Source organism: Dermacentor albipictus, unplaced genomic scaffold, assembly GCF_038994185.2.
Source record: "Dermacentor albipictus isolate Rhodes 1998 colony unplaced genomic scaffold, USDA_Dalb.pri_finalv2 scaffold_11, whole genome shotgun sequence".
Taxonomy (NCBI): Eukaryota; Metazoa; Arthropoda; class Arachnida; order Ixodida; family Ixodidae; genus Dermacentor; species Dermacentor albipictus.
The window spans coordinates 2,578,366-2,596,416 of record NW_027225565.1 but is presented as its reverse complement, the minus strand read 5'-3'; the positions used below and the strand labels follow the sequence as shown (position 1 = coordinate 2,596,416).

The 18,051-nt window shown below is 46.4% G+C and overlaps 1 non-coding gene across 1 annotated transcript; it reads left to right on the top strand.

The window, feature by feature from the left end:
- Window positions 1-1,028: 1,028 nt before the first annotated feature.
- Window positions 1,029-1,102, top strand: TRNAN-GUU (transfer RNA asparagine (anticodon GUU)). Its single transcript has one exon. It is a non-coding gene; the product is annotated as a tRNA-Asn (tRNA).
- Window positions 1,103-18,051: the final 16,949 nt, after the last annotated feature.

Here is an 18,051-nt window from a genome sequence, read left to right as displayed (position 1 = left end):
CCACCCCTACCTATAATACATGCTATTTGAATTTCTTTTTGTTTTAAAGACAAATATGTAATTTCGGTGATGCTGGCCATTCTGATTGTCTTAAACAAATATGTGACCTGTTAGTAACTTGCAACTAACGACTTGTTTATTTCTGTAGTTTCCTACTGAAATACTTTTCGAACGGGAGTGTTCATTACGCCACTTAGCTAATTTTCTTTGCCTGGTCGTCAGCAGCGCATCCTAATTGCGTTTTGTGAGCAACTTCTACAGGCATGCGGCGCTTTCAAAGAAAACACTTTACTAGTTTACTCCGGCGCCGATTCCCGATGACATTTCGCACGAAATCTTCTGCAAAATAACTTTTCCTCAGCGAATGTTTTTATAAAGCTTCAGGTCCACCACTCTGTTTCCCGAAAAAGTTTAAAGAATATAAAGTTTCGTTCGAATGAGCTGTTCTATTTGTAAGTGTATCTCTAATTGTGTGACCTCAACCAACTGTCTGCTGTAGCGTGCATGCGCGACGTTTCCTTCGGTGGCGATAGGAAGCAGATACTGCGGCACGTCATTCCCGGGCATGTTTTTTCGTGGCGCTTTTTTCATTTCCCTCGATCGCATTTCGTCCTCCTGCGGTCTTGGTGGTAACGGCAGCGAGGTGACGTGGGAACATGGAAGAATAAAACTGTTCGAGCCATTGACAAATGTCGTTGGAAAAACAAGCGAATCGTTACTTACCATGTCATGTATGCAGGCAGTAGCTCTAGATGTCGTCACGGTATACATCCTACGGATCCAGTTACGGGAGGGCTTGGTTCTTCCCCCCCCCCACTCCTCTCCCCCTTGACGTGCTTGCCCCCTGGATGTTCCTCTAGGTCTGCTCCTGCGCCCAATGCATCTCGAGGGTGGAGAGAGCGGATATGCCACGTTTCAATGGGAACAAAAGAACGAAGGCGCAGCTGCAAAAACAAAGCGCATCTCGCTCTCTAAATGTCAGTCTGGCGCTTTGCTCGACCATGATTTATTTCCGATCGCAAGCGTCTGCCTTCGTGGCGCAATTGGCTAGCGCGTTCGGCTGTTAACCGAAAGGTTGGAGGTTCGAGCCCTCCCGGGGGCGGCAGCACTGTCCTTTGTTGCAATGTCAATCTTATTTTGTATTTTTTACGAGTACTCTTGATATAGTCGCCTTGCTAACCGAAGATGTTTGAAACAGTCGCCTTGCGAGCTGAAGTCGCGATTTCTTTTTCTCGGAACGGTGGCTCAAAGCTCGACCAAGCTGATTTATACAAGAATGCAGACTGTCACTCTTTGCGAGTTCGCGTTCTACTCGCGTGCTGTATTTCAATAAATAGCAACAACGACAACAATTGTTTCCCCGTGAGAGAGAGAGAGAGAGAGAGAGAGAGAGAGAGAGAGAGAGAGAGAGAGAGACACAGACAGACAGACAGACAGACAGACAGACAGACAGACAGACAGACAGACAGACAGACAGACAGACAGACAGACAGACAGACAGACAGACAGACAGACAGACAGACAGACAGACAGACAGACAGACAGACAGACAGACAGACAGACAGACAGACAGACAGACAGACAGACAGACAGACAGACAGACAGACAGACAGACAGACAGACAGACAGACAGACAGACAGACAGACAGACAGACAGACAGACAGACAGACAGACAGACAGACAGACAGACAGACAGACAGACAGACAGACAGACAGACAGACAGACAGACAGACAGACAGACAGACAGACAGACAGACAGACAGACAGACAGACAGACACACACACACACACACACACACACACACACACACACACACACACACACACATATATATATATATATATATATATATTCATAATGCTGACACGTTCATGCAACTACGACGCTCTGCGTTCACGGAATGCCAAGGCCGCGCCTCAACAATGTCTCTCATAAAACACGTCACACCATGGCGAGTACGCGGAGGCACCGACTGACGCCAGGTGCGCGAAAGTTTATACTGACGGCACAGCGATGACAAAAATGTTCAGACAGCGAGCTGTGTATTGTCCAATAACACGCTCTGTAAGATATGTGGATAGTTATGTATAAGTTTACACGCTTTAATATACAGCAAGAATATTCGTCTGGATCAATAGAAACATTCTAAGCATGCCTGCGTCTGTCTTATGTTGCGCCACTTGTAACGCCTTTCTATGGCTTGTATAAAATCCCAAAATTGGTTCGTATATTTTGACGCATTGTTCTACATGCTAAGTAACAAAATTAATACAGTTGAGTATTTATTTGTTTATTTTTTACAGCGCCATCAGCGTATAGTGCTGTGCAAATGCGTGATTTGTTATAGCCCGATCTGAAAATAGAGCAAAATGTCATACAACAGGGTCTTACTCGGCCACACAATCTCTGTTTTGACAGTTTCTTGGTGCTTTCCAAACCGCGGTCGGATTTCATACTCCTTAGAAATGTAACATTGGTGTTAAAACACCCACTTGCCTAATGCCACATTTACATCTAATGCTGAGCAAGTAAAAAAAACAGTATTCCTCTATGACAGAGAGAGAAAGAAAATAATAAATGGAAGGTAGTGACATTAACGAGAACTTAGGCCTGTTGGCTACCTTACGCTGGGTGATAGGAAAAAGGGAGTGAAAGACCACAGTAAGAAGAGAAAGTCCGCTGTGAATATCGGTCACCCCATAGCAATAGTTTTGTGTTCTATATCACCGACGGTCACTCAATCCGGTAGCTTTCAAAAATCGCAGCAGCGCCCTTGTGGCCTCTTGTAGCTGCGACATGCGACGCCATGGTCGTAAGGTCTTGTTCGAATCGAATGGTTTTCTATCCAACTGATTTAGGGCTGTCCAGAGGTCTTTAATTTTCCAAAGCTGTGCATAAGAACAGCGGGTGTCTTATAGTCCCCTAGACACCGCCAGTATTGCAGTCGGCGCTGTCAGCCATTCTAATCAAACAGGTGTATGTATGCACTGGTGAATGCAACGCCTAGACGTAAGCTGCACAGCATTGTTTCCTCACTTCACGGAAGGCCAGGTAAAAGCCGCAGTTGCATAGATGGGTCAAGATAATGCGGTCGATGCTGGGGGAATTCAGGGGTGTTCCACATATCCGATGTCATACGGTGCACCAGTTTGCGTAAGTGTTGGGCTGCGTCTGTCCTCGATAAAGCTACTTGTCCCTTCGTGGGCATTCCCAGCAGCTTCGTCGGCGAAGTCGTTGCCGGAGATACCGCAATGACCCGGCAGCCACTGAAACGCGACGTCGTGTCCTTTCGCGATCACATGATGGTGCGTTTCTCCTTTCTTCAACGCGAGTCGTTCACAAGACACGCGGCGAAGAGCTCTAGTAGCAAATCACCTCGCGCCATTACGCCCTATAAACAAGTATATAACCACTCTTTTTTATTTTTTGTGTAGAAATCTTCCTTTTTACATTGCGAAGACACCGTACAGTTGAATTCATTTAAGATACGTCACATCTGTGCCATAACGTATTAATATTCCCTGAATGTATTCTTTCTGAAATGTGACATTTATTACCACAGTAACAGTACGAACATAGGACAACTGTCTAGCACAAAGGTTATATTGCACGGTTCTGCGTTCATTCGGTACGTAAAAGTATATTTCCTTTTTTTCTCATGTTGCTCATATGCCAAAATCAGCAGGCATTGTTTTTATTTATGTATCTGCGAAGCTATAGAAATGACCGCGATGTTTTGCGAAGCTCACAATGCCACACGTAACACCGCAGAGACGCAGGCACTCCAGTGTCAGTCCTGTATCTGCACTTCGCAGACTGTCGTGTCACGCTGTAAGAGCCGAGGAGGACGTCGAGATGAAAACTTTGGAAGGTTTATTTGCAATATTTACAGTGAGAGTCAATTAATAGTCTTAGAGTCATTATGGGCAGGCAGCAACTCGGACGCTGCGGCCCGTGGCAAGAAGCTCCAAAGAGATGAATCAAGGAATGCTCTAGGAATGCTCTCGGTCTGTGTCTTTTAAACCCTTCGGTGTCTCGAAGACACGTCACGTTCGGACAATGGGAGAGCCCTCTCAGGTGACGCCATTTTCGGCCAGGCGGCGAGCCCGCTGAGGTGTCGTTATTTTCGGCCAATGGTAGGCGCCCGTGCAATGGTGTCACACCCGGTGGAGAGGGTCGCTGTTTGGTCCCCAATTATCCGAGGGCTTACTTCTCCCTGCGGTCTTGCCTTGCTGACTTGCAATGCGCCGTCACAATAGGCGGATGGGGGCGACGCTGCCAGGTTTTCACGGTGCATTACACCAGTCTTGCCTCTTGGACCCAAGTTCCCTGGAACAGTGCCAGGCTCTCGCTTCACTTCCGGGAAGAGTCAAGCTGTGAATAGCTCCACCTGCGGCACACGAGGTGGGGGCCGCCAATTTCTTTGCACGCGCCACGCCTCTGGAATGTGGTATCTGTGCTTTTGCCTCCTTAATTGGCTATGGTGCGATTCGATGTGGCCTTGTGAACTCGAAGTAGGCTCAGGAAACGGTCCCGTATCTAACAACGCGCGTTCATTTAATGCTCTTCATTTTTGCCGGCCATGTTTTTTTTTGGTGGTTACGAGGTAGTGGGTTTAATTCACACCGTCCTCATTTTGATTTGGGAGAAATGTAAAAAAAAAGCTTATGTTTTTAGACTTAGGTATACAAGATCTACAGCTGTAAGTGATCGAGTTTGATCCGGAGGAAGGCCCCATTACGCCGTCCCACGTAGCCTGTGTGCTGACTGAGAAGGTGAAGCACCATAAATTGATTCAATCTAGAAAATTAAAGAAAAAAATATACAGACGGTTAGGCTTCACCAACCGCAGAATTTCGTGTGAAAGCACATTTCCTTGGATCAAATTAGGCATTTTCTTGCTCCAAGTTAGGCATTGCTAGGTCGTTGTTCGGCTGGTTGCTAATTAAATCATTTGCAGTCGCAATGTCTTTCTTAAACTGTTGATGTATTGCACAGGCGATGCGCATATTCACGCACACTGGGTTGCACAATGCATAGAGGGTTACTCGGTGGACACCGGAGGAGGAGGATTGCAGGCTTGCACAAGGACCTCTTTGTGGTTTCACACCGTACTGGTCAATGTTGTGGAGCAGTCTTCACGCTTGAATGACGGATATGCCGGGGAAAACAGGTTGCCTCAGGGAGGTGGGCAGGCTTGGGCGGATATTTTTTACCCTTTGTTCACAGACTACAAAGACGCATTGGCTAGGGCGAGCGATCACTTACACGTTCTTCAACGTATGGAAAGGCCAAAGCCAAGGTCGCGTACAAGGAGCCCGTGACGAAGTCCAAGTCCTTGATGTGTAGCAGTGTGTCACACACAGAACGCACAAAGCCATACGGGTTGTCAACCAGTTCCCGCTTGAAGATGGCCGTCGCAGCCGTTGTCGAAGACAGACCATCGTGAAAGACATTCAGTAAGAGCGGGCACTCCCATAGTGCCCAGCGGCCGAATCGACAGTCACGCACCAAGCCGCCAGCATTATTACCTCAACCAAATATCCTGTTTCGGTTTTGGGTTTCGCGTGTTTTAAACGCCAGCTGGCACGCGTTATGCCCCAACCACTGGCAGGCGTCGGAAAGCTTCGGCACGCGCTGAACCGTCAAAAGCGTCGGTCGGGAACACGGCGAAGAGTGGCTACGCGCAGCGAATATGTCTACTGCCGATGCTAGAAGTTTGCCGACGCGAGGCGATGCTGCGCCAGCGTGCACCAATGAGAGGATGCGACGCATCGGAAGCGTCAACCAATCGGAGGCTGCGAATCCTCCGGCTGCTATGCGTATGATGGCCGACCGTGCGAAGGCGCCGGCACGAACGATCGTCCGAGTTCTTTGGACGCACAACGCGCTCGACAGTGTTCCTGAAAGACAGTGTTGTAATAGTACGCCGACAACGACACGACCGACCGACCGACCGACCGACCGACCGACCGACCGACCGACCGACCGACCGACCGACCGACCGACCGACCGACCGACCGACCGACCGACCGACCGACGACCGTGGGTTGTGGCAGCGTGACGTGGAAACGAAGCGACTTCGAACGACGCCGACTAATCCAACCTGCCCACTGGGTTCCGCCGGGCTCGGTACGATCGTCTGCTAAAACAGCCAACCGAATCATGATTGCCGCAACGTCTGTGCTTGTTGTGTGTGTATTTTGTTGTGCTCAAAACGAATGGAGACATGTTTATGAGCTCCGAAGTCTGGACAATCAGCACTCGCCTATCGCCGATGTTGTTTACGTTACGCTTAGGCCTAGAGCGTCCATCGAGTTCATAACTGGCGAGTGAAGGAACCCAGCTGAGAGACTCTGTCGAAGGAAATTAATTTTCAGGTCCGTTTGGTGCTGCAGTGATTTAAAATATGGCACTCCTGACGTCGTGTGATGTGTGATGTGGGGAATGAACCGTGTGGAACTTGGGGTGGTCAACAGCGGCGTGTTTCTTGTGGTGTCGGGTGACTCAAGTTTAACGGACAAGTTTTGCGCTGTTTCCAGTGGTAAAGATAACTTCTGAAAGAGAAAGACACTAGTAGCCAAACTATGGGAAGTACTTACATTATCAGCCGTGCCGCCCGTTACAGCTGACACTGCGCTCTTCTATTCGACATGTGAATCCAGTACAGTACAAGTTCACTGTGCTCCTTCACTCACTTCTTTCTAGTGCGTCCGTCTTTTGGGCTAGTTGGGCATAAATCGCTCGTGTAGCAATCAAGAACACTGACGCACTGAAGCATACGCGACAACGTAGTCATGTTTGAGTCATTACGTCCTTATACTTGAGCACTGCAAAAAGAAATCTGTTTGCAACGTGTGCCCCATGTGCAGTGCATAGCAGAACCTGCATCATGCAAGACCTATGCATGTAGCAGCATATGCCATGATTGCTTCGATGCCTGCTTCAGAAGCAGCAAGTACTGAGTCAGTGAAAGTGTATTTGATTTTTTATCTCACTGTTTGTTTATGGAAAGTGTAGCTGGTGTGAGTGCATCGTGTGAGTGCAGTCAGTATGCTTAAACTGCTGGAATCCCTTCAGCTTTACTAAAATGTTTCTTGCTGCGATACTATAAATTGTAGTCAGGACAACGATCTACTCAAAACTAAGTTACTAATGCATCTGTGCAGAGTGTGTTTGATTAACAAGTTAACACTTCCACAACAATATGCCGATGTACCGCATATGTGCTTGCAATAAATACCTTTGGTAAAGGTGAACGACTGGGCGTACAATAACAAACTTTGCAGTAGCACTGCGCAAAGTGTTGCCATGCGTATCAGCCACAACAAAACTGCTGCACGTCCAACCTACTTCCATGGAGGCGCCTCTATAAAGACGGTTTGGGCCCTTCCCACTCTGGGTGTAACATTTAGCTCTTCTCTCAACTTTTCCGCATATGTCACCAGCACTGTATCTAAGCATCGGCCCATTCTTGGGTTTGTGTGCCGTGTCTCCTATCCCTGATGACATAAGGTTTTCCTAGCACTCCACGCTTCTATCATTCTGTCACGACTTGAGTACTGCTCATCAGTATAGTTCCCGTACAAAACTCGCTACGCTAACAAACTGAAGTTTGTTCAGCGCCGGACAACATGCACCCTCTACTCTCATCTTTTCGGTTGTCGCAAGCTCATGCCAGCCTACTAGGATTGCCTCAAACCCCTCAAGTAGCACACCCTGCAATGCCAGCGCAACATTGCACTAGTATATACTGCAGGGTGCTTGACGGCTCTCTCAACAACACTAATCTTTCTTCATTTCGTCTGAACAAGTGGTCAGCACAGCCCGAGCCCTCATTGTGCCTCTATGGCCCGACACCACAACTCCATGATTATATCTGGCATACAGAGCTTTCTCTTCACCCCCCTTGGCCATTTAGATTCTCCTTCCCTGGAGAGGAAGACGAAGTGATGCTTTGATAGAATGCTTTTACGTTTGTCTCCGCTTTGTTTCCCTGCATTTCTGGGAGCTGTCGCTCCCTCCTTGCGGCAATGGATGAAGAAATCTCCGAGGACTTTCCTGATGTGCAGCCGTCAGGTCGGCTAGCGTCCAGGAAACGTGGAAGTGCGTCAAGCGACACAGACAGTGAGGCCACTGAGATATGTTCTGACAGCTACGACTCGTCGGACGATGACTTCCACGTCGTGATGAGTAGATCAGCGAAAAGAAGACTACTGCAGGCATCTTCGTCGCCAAGTGCTTCTACCGTGAAGAGTGCACCGCTGCGCTGGCCGCACACTGTGCTCTTTATGCCCGTGGACCCGGCGACCAATTTGCGGCTCCTCAACAGGCAGGTCCTCTCTTCCTTACTTGAGAGAATCGCACCAAATGAGATTAAAGACGTGCGAATAAACTCGCGGAAGAGTGCCCTGGTAGTTGATGTTTTACATTGCAGCGCCCTACAACACCTACGTAATATAACTGATATTGACAATGTAAAGGTGCGATCAATGATCCCTACAGGCAGCGATGGTACTGCGGGTGTCATTTATGACGTCGACGTTGCCATTTCTAATGACGACTTGCCAACGCTGATAAAGCCAACGACAGAAGGCAATTTCATTACAAGGATTTCCAGATTGGGAAACACACGCTGTGTGAAGATTTTGTTTGAAGGAGACAGCCTTCCTTCCCACGTCAAAGTAGGACATGTCCGCCATCCAGTACGACCATTCGTACCGGAGCCCCTCCAGTGTTTCAAGTGTTGCAAGATTGGCCACGCGAAGGGTGTCTGTGTGAAAAACGTCGTGTGCCCGCGGTGCTCTGATTTCCATTCAGAAGACGCCTGCAACGCACATGTTCTAAAGTGCCCTAACTGCAGTGGTCCTCACAAGGCCTCATCAAAGGATTGCCCGCGGATGCGGAAGGAATTCACGATTCTAAAACGAATGGTGCGGAACAATTCAACGCATCGAGAGGCTGCTACCGCTGTTCGGCGACGTCGGCATCGACACCAAAAACGTTCACGAAATTCCGAAACTGCAGATAGGTACAAGCCAGCTACCGTCAGAAGGACTGCCGCATCACCACACTGCGCCACCAAGACAGATACAAGGAAAGCAAACAAAGCAGGGAGGCTCGCCCGTCCTGAAGAATGGCCTGAGCTACCGAGCGCACAACTCCCTGCTAAGTTACCTCAAAACGCACCGACTTCGACGGCTTCTGCACCTGTTGAAGCGACGCTGGCTGATGATCTCCAGGTCATCAACATTCTGCGGTCGCTCATGACTGCCATTCGCGCTATACTTACCAACATGAAGTCTTCGTCTGCGCAAAGCGCACTACAGGTGCTGGACACTTTGAGTCCAGTACTTGCAGCTCTTGGTTAAAATCATCGCTCTCCAGAAGCCTTCGTCACGAAACAAACGCGTCGATATTTCAGTGGAACGCCAGAGGACTGAAATCACGCATGTCGGACTTTCGACAGTTTGTGTTCACGAAAAAGTTCCCAGTCATCGTCATCTGCGAGCCCCTATGAGATAACATCAGACTGCCCGGGTATGAGTGTTTCATGTCCGCCACCCACGGAGAATGCAGCAAGATCATCGCATTCATGCGACGTGATCTTACGTATGTCCATCACCCAGTGTCGCCTGACCAAGAAAACCAATACGTATCTCTGAAAGTGAAGAAAGGCAAGCTCACTTTCACATTAATTGGAGCCTAGACATCACCCTCAAGTCGGTTGGAATGCGACAGATTACGGCGAATCACGACGGCGACTCCGCAGCCTTTGGTGATTACTGGAGATTTTAATGCTCACCACCATCTCTGGGGAAGTTCTAAGATAAACTCGAGAGGCAGAAAATTTGTTTCATTTGCCTCCGAACAAGAACTGTGCTTGTTAAATGAGGGAAGCCCCACATTTCTGCGTGGAACTGCCTACTGTAGCTGCCTAGACCTGACCTTTGTTTCACGCTCCTTCACTAGAAAGGTCAGGTGGTTTCCGGACATTGAAACGCGGGGAAGTGACCACCTACCCACTTATCTTAGGGTTAAAGGGTTGACGGACTCCAGGTTAGCCGGCGTCACACAATGTATCGACTGGCCAATGTTCAAGTCAATTGTCGAAGACGGCTGTCGTGATGACTTGTCCTCTAGCATAGAGGACATCATAAAGGGTGCCCTAGAGGCGGCGAAACATTCGTTTCTGAGAACGTATACATGCACCGAATACGACATTGAGCTAGAGAAGCTTCGTGCAATTCGTCGTCGTGCAGAGCGAAGATACAGACAGGCGCATGACGTCTGTACGTGACTTGAGGTTGGCCAGAAGAATTCAAAAGAAAATTCAGCGTCGCATGGACAGACTTGCATAGCAAAGATGGAAGTCATTCTGCGAATCTTTGGATCCACGAAAACCTTTGTCTCACATATGGAGAACTATTCGTGGTCTCCGTGGAACCCCTCAGCAGCGCCACCCTTTTAAATCTTTGGCCCTTCACCAACAATGTAGCGAGCTTTCTGCAGGAGGATTGCTGGCGAAACTAGTTCCGCTGGAACATCGACGCTCCACCACTCACCGATTTCACGCGACCCCCGCATGGATAGTCTTTTCTCTATGGACGAGCTCGAAGCTGCACTGGCCATGTGCAAGCGTTCATCTTCACCAGGACCCGACGGTATAACCTACCGTGTCCTATGTAATCTTGGCGAAGAGGCTAGAAAAGTGCTCCTGCTCTTGTTCAACAGCTCCTGGCAGACAGGTACGGTTCCCCAGGAATGGAAGACAAGTCGCCTAATTGCACTGCTCAAGCCTGGCAAGTAGCCTGTAGACATTGCATCATACCGACCAATTGCGCTTGCTAGTTGCATCGGAAAACTAATGGAGAGGATGGTTCTAGCATGGCTAGAATGGTACCTCGAACATTACCAGGTATATCCAGATGCAGTGGCCGGCTCCAGGCGTGGCCGTTCTTCCATAAACAACGTTATCGACTTGGTGACGTACGTCGAGCACCAGAAGTCCTGCAAAAGATTATCTGCTGCCCTGTTTCTGGATGTTAAAGGGGCGTACGATAACGTAACGCACGAAGCGATTTTCAACGCGTTAGAGGCAGTAGGACTTGGCGGCAAATTCTATTTCTGGATAAGTAGCTATCTACGTAAGAGATCCTTTTTCGTACTTACCGAGGATGGCCCGACCTCGCAGCATTACAGTAACCGTGGGGTGCCTCAGGGCGGAGTACTCAGCCCAATGCTCTTCAGTCTAACACTCATTGGACTCGCCGACATCCTGCCAGGCATGGTTAGGCTCTCCATCTATGCCGACGGCATTTGCATTTGGACGTCGGCTGTGACGCGACTGCAGCTTCGCGCGCGGCTTCAAAAGTCAGCCACTTTAACATCATCCTACCTTAGAGAACAAGGACTTCGTATATCATACGAAAAGTGAGCAGCGGTGATATATACCAGGAAATCAATGTCTCCATACGTGATATCCGTCGACAGACACATGATCTCGTACAGCACGAGTCACAGATTTTTGGGGGTGGTCCTTAATAAAAATCTCTCCTGGACCCCTCATGTGAATTATGTGAAAAAACGCCTGACAGGAATTTGCCATATGTTTAAGTTCCTTGCAGGAAAGACCTGGGGAGTACCAATACACTCTATGCTGCAACTGTACAGGGTCCTCTTTATTGGATTCCTACGGTACAGCCTACCGGTCATGTCCAACACCTGCAGAACTAACCAGAATATAATACAAAGCATCCAAGCCCAAGCCCTCAAGATATGTCTCGGTCTACCGCGGAGTGCGTAAACGACTGAGGTTATTGCAGTCACTCAAGATTTCACTATTAAAAGGCACATTATCATTGAAACAATGCGTGCGCACATACAACACTTCGCCCGGAACCCTACCCACCACCTAGCAAGTCTCCCAGTAGATAGGCCCCACACGACATTCAGTGCGACTGTCTTCGCGCACCGTGACTCTTTCAAGTCAGGTTACACACCCACGGCAAGGCCTTCCATTCCTCCATGGTGTATGCGCCGTACTCAAGTGAATCTTACAATCCCGGAACTTCAGAAAAAGTCGGACTTGCCATCATGAGCGCTCAAGCAACTAACTTTACTTCTCTTGTACGAGAAATACAGCGACTGCACACGCGTCTACACTGATGGATCAACTACATCAACCAGTTCCGGCGGCGCTCTAGTTATACCAGCAATGAGAATAACCAAGCGGTTCAAGACTTCCCATGTCACTACGTCTACAGCTGCAGAGCTCGCGGCTCTCCGCGACGCGCTTCAAGTGATAAATGCTGAAAGTCCTAGAAAATGGGCAGTCTTTTGCGATTCAAGGCCGGCCTTGCAATGTGTGCAGTCGTTTCTCCGACATGGAACTCACGATCAGCTCACGTGCGAAATCGTGGAACTTGTCCATCACTTAAAAGAAAAAGGCCATGATATCTCTTTTCAGTGGATACCAGGTCATTGCGGTATCATTGGAAATGATGACGCCGATAAGGCAGCTCGGGCGTCAAACCAAGAAGACCGCTGCGTCCCCATTCCTCTCTCAAGGACCGATGCCGCGAGGCAACTTGGCATTCTAGCATGCACGATCTCCTTGGCAGAGTGGAACACCGCACATACAAGGCGCACAAGACTGCACAGACTAAACCCGTCACTTCAACTCAAACCTCTAGCGGGTCTACACCGACGTGAAGTGTCTCTTCTGTGTCGGTTATGGCTTGGAGTTGCCTTCACGAATGCCTACTCAGCACTAATTGGAATGGCTGATACTCCTGCACGTGATGTTTGCGGATGCGAGGAGAACATTGACCACTTATTGTGCCATTGTCCTCAATTTCAAGCACAAAGACACTCTTTGTCCAACAAATTGAGGAAACTAGATGATCGTCCTCTGAGTGAACAGACCATATTAAAGCACCGTCCCGACCGATCATCGGCTCAGAAGGCAGTGAAAGCACTTTTGTGTTTTCTCAGAACTTCTGGTTTGCTCGAGCGACTTTAACTGAAGTGCTGTCCGTGCACGTATCTGCACCTTCTCTCTCCCTTCTTTCTCTTCCCCTTCTCCCATCCCCCAGTGTAGGCTAGCCAACCAGACTATTGACTGGTTAACATCCCTGCCTTCCTGAATTCTACTCTCTCTCTCTCTCTCTCCTTCCTTGGAACCAGACAGAATTGGCACTCCTGCGTATTGTGCACCCGTTGAATGTGTGCGTGTGTGCTGTGCTGTGTTATTGAGCAAGTGTGTGTGTGTGTGTGTGTGCACGTGGAGCGGAAGGAGGTGTCGTCTGCATCCTGCAAATTCCTGCTCTAGATGGCTGGTTATCCGACGCTCTAACATACAGACATCAGCCTTTCTTTAGCCTAGAATGCCAAGTTACCACTACAGTTATTATTATTATTATTATTACTACTACTATTATTATAAGAATCATCACTACGACCACATTGATTGTGTTGAAGCCAGCGTGACACATAATTAAAAATATTTCTGGAGCTTCGTGCGCTTTCACTCTTCTAAATAGAGTGCCAAAGGTGTACGTCTTCTTCATGAAAATGGTGGTGTTGTCTCGAACACTGCTGATGCCTTTGCAGAACATATCTGTTTGCTATATTGTGTGAAATTATGCTTCAACTAACCTTCCTTCTCAGTCTGGCACAGTGTGTACGCTATCAGTCAATGAAAACCTTGTTTTTGAGAAGTGTATGAAGTGTCTTAAACCTCGCTTTCTTGTGGTGTTGATGGTATTTCTTCCGCAGAGCTTAACCCTTTGAGACGCTGTCTACACAAGCAGGAGAGTTCATCAATAGCAAGAACACCGGTGAAAGTAATGGTATTTAAAATGTGTTTCATACATCTTGAAACATTTATTATTGGAACTGTGCTGCAATCTTGAATAATGTGCAGAATGTTTTAGCAAAATGAGTGGGAAGATAGACGGCTGGGGGTTTTTACTCTGTGTCAGTATGCTGTATGTAGCGGGTTCACTTCTTTCATTGTTTTTTAGAATATCAGGCACCAGGCATAATTTTCAAGTGGCTGGATAAGTGCCTTTCAAGCTTTTCGAAACACGAAATAGTACATGTTCTCATATTTTGTGTTCCTGTAGTGAGTTTTCGCATGGAGTTGAAATTTTGTAAACTTGACATAATTCGCTAAACAATGGAAAATTCTTAATATTTTCTGCAGCTGTACACTTTCTACGATTCTAAAAATGCAAGAGATTGGGTGAAAGAAACTTTTCAATAAACGGGATAAAGTGGTATCTGAAAGGGTTAAGACGTATGGAAGCATACTTGTTCCCTGTTCTCACAAACATCTTCAATAGTTCCCTAAAGTTTAGTGCCTTTTCTAGCACTCGGAAGGTAGCATGGACATTGCCCATGCACAAATCAGGTGCTAGATGTGCAGTTACTAACTGCCGACCTATATCTATCCTCTGCAGTGCGCGAAAAGTGTTTGAATCGATATTTGATTCCTTGCTTTCTGTTAGTGCTTAGAGCATTTCAATAAATGAACAGCATGACTTTGTGTGCCGACAACTTAAAACTATTCGAGAGTGTGAGCAGTGTTCACCACTGCATCGACTTCCAAGAAGATATTTTTTTCACTTTTAAACTGGTGCAGAAACAATAAGTACTCCTAAATGCTTCCAAAACTATGACATTAAGTTATATGCAGAAAACGCACTATGTGAAAATTTGATACACCCCATGTGATGCTCCACTCCTTATGGTCATGAAATGAAAGATCTTGGTATGTATTTTGACAAAATGCTAAGCTTCTCTTCACACAGATAATTACACAACATGCCCTTCACGCTCTTGGAATTGCATGCGGTATATTGCACGATTTTCACTCGCCTATTGTGTAATTCTGCTGTGTGCCGCCAACTACTAGAGTATGCTTCTGTAGGAAGGGGGTGCAACGAGCAGATCTCATTCTGACCTCATTGAACGCATCCAGAATAAATTTATATCTATCTTAAAGCACCACTTTTGCCATTCTGGCGACCACAGTTGAGCCTTCTCAAATATACTTCAACTCGGACCACTAGATTTAAGACCTAATCACACCTTTTGTTCCTGTATAAGGTGGTCCATGACATTATGCATTCCCTAAAGCTTCTTGATTATATGCATTTGTTCGTGCCGCAACAGTATACCAGGTAGCATTCCACATTCGTTGCCTGGCCTTGTTGCAAGATTGTGCTTTATAAGACTCGACTCCAAAACATACTTCAGCGTTCGTTTCTTGTGTTTTGTGTATGTGTAAATAATCACGTAGGATTAACTCCCGTTTATTTTTCCTTTTTTCCTTATTTGTTTCTCTATATTGCATTTTTTTTTGTCTACCACATTCATGTTTCCGTACATTTTGTCTCTCATAGTGCTTATTAAGCGCACCAGTACAAAGGCTCTCTAGTTGTTCCTGGGCACTACAATAAACATTTTAATGATGATTATTACTGTAGTATGAAATCGTGCTTTTTAAGTATGTATTAGTATACTATTTCAGTGCAGTAGCTTTTGTGCAATTAAAAAAAGGGCATGAATTAAAAAACTGCAATAATAATATCCTATGTGCCTAATCATATGCATTGTGCTATTAATTTCGTCTGAGTAATAATAATGGTTAGCTACTGTATCCAGTGTTGTGCAATAAAATATGCCACATCATTTATTGCGTGCTTAGCAGAACAAATTGAATATATCTTTCTCAGTCAAAACATCATAGCAGGCTGAAAACAATAAAACATTTTTTTTGTGGTGACGAAGTATATAAATTGTAAAAATAACCTGCTTTTATATTTCTTATACTATGCAAATGAGCTGCTCCCATACATTCGAATAAGCGCTTCAATAGTACGACTTGGCAAAGGGGAACGAAAGACGCCTAATAAAACCCTCCAATTCTCAAGCTTGTATTATCTGACGGTATGCCACTTCATTAATGTAAAGAAAGACAAACTTGTCATGTGGAAACCAGTTACAATAGAAGATGGCCCTTACACTGTGAAAATGTTTTGTAGCAATACACTCAATGTGAAGGCCTCCGGATGCGGTGCTGATGCATCAAAACAACCCAGCGTAATAGAGGTGATCCATGGGCTAGATTTAACAGAATCAAGAATCGGGGGGAGACAAGCTACGAATCACATAAATTTTAGCTATTCTAGTTTTTTTGGGGGAGTGCTATAGGTGTTCCAATTATTTTTTGCTGATTTTCTCAGAACCCACTTTTTTACGTTCCTTTCATGCACCAACAAGCATGACTATATTGACACGGATGCTTTATCTGTATCTGGTTACTGTATTTCACCGGCTAAAAAAACGTTGAACGTTATCGCTCGGTGCAGGATGCGCCTGAACGCATCGGAAGTTTCGTGAATGTTATCGATGGTTCTGTCTGTTGTCGACGAACCCAGTTAATCTGATTGAATACGCGAAACGAATTGTATAGTAGTTTCTGGAAGGCGCGCGGGCACAAGTGAATAGGCTGTAACTTTCGACGACTGATGTATGCAAACCGACGCACTTGACCCGCAGACGAGATTTTCGACGATTGCCGACATTGCTCACCGTTATCGTCGCGATTGAGTCCGCACTATTTATTTACCGTCACTGCTACGTGACAATATTTCCAACACAGAGTTTTTCAGTGATACTTTGCACGCCTGATTCTTACATAGTTGGCTGTGCAATGAGCTACCGAAAAATGAAATGGTAAAACTGTTTTCGATGATATGGCATCGTCATGCAGGTGTTTGCAAAGCGATCTTGCAGGCAGACGTGAAAAAGTGGCTTCTGAGAAAATCAGCAAAGCAGAATTGAAGCACCTGTAGCACTCACAAAAAAGAAAAAAGAAAAACTTGAAGAGCTAAAATGTATAATTCGTATCTTGTCTCCCCCCAATTCTTGATTCTGCCAAATCTAGCCCATGGACCACCTCTATTATTGTAGGTTGCTTTGACGCATGAACAACGCATCCGGAGGCCTTCACGTTGAGTGTATTGCTACAAAACATTTTCACAGTGTAAGAGCCATGTTATATTGTAACTGGTTTCCACATATCAAGTTTGTCTTTCTTTACATTAATGAAATGACATACCGTCAGATAATACAAGCTTGAGAATTAGAGGGCTTTAAGAGGAGTATTTCGTTGCCCTTTGCCAAGTCGTACCATTGAAGCACTTATTTGAATGTATGGGAGCAGCTCATTTACATAGTATAAGAAGTATATAAACAGGTTATTTTCACAATTTATACACTTCGTCAGCACAAAAAGAAAAATTGCAGTTTATTGTTTTCAGCCTGCTATGATGTTTTGACTGAGAAAGATATATTCAATTTTTTCTGCGAGGCACGCAATAATTGCTGTGGCATATTATTTTATTGCAACACTGCATACGGTAGCCAGCCATTACTAAAGCTCAAAAGAAATAATAGCACAATGCATATGATCAGGCACATAGCATATTATTGCACTTTCTTAATTCATGCCAGAACGACGACCACAGGCGTCCTTCTCCAACAAGATCAGCATCCATCGTGCCTCCTTACCATCGGGCTTCACACCCTCAGCACGTTCAACCTCAGCTTTGTGGTGTTTAAAACAACCTAAAGTGCGTCTTACGGTCAGAGGGATAAGAAAGAAGACTGACCTGTCTACCTTGGCCTTGAAGCAAGCAGCTCTGGATTGTTTGTACACTTTCTACTTTGATGGAGTCCACATATATACGGGTGGTTCTTCCACTCAGACCAGCTCCACCAGCGCAGTGGTTATACCATCACGATCACTAAGCATCCAATACAAGATTTCTCACTTAACAACATCGACCGGTTCGGAGCTTGTTGCCCTCCGAGGTGCCGTTGATTATATTAATAACCAACCGGCTAATCGGTGGGCAATATTCTGCGATTCAAAGGCGGCCTTACAATGTCTTCTGTCATCTCTTCGTCGCGGGTCATGTGAACAGCTCGTGTCGGAGATACGAGAAATGCACCATCTCATGATCGCGAAAGGAC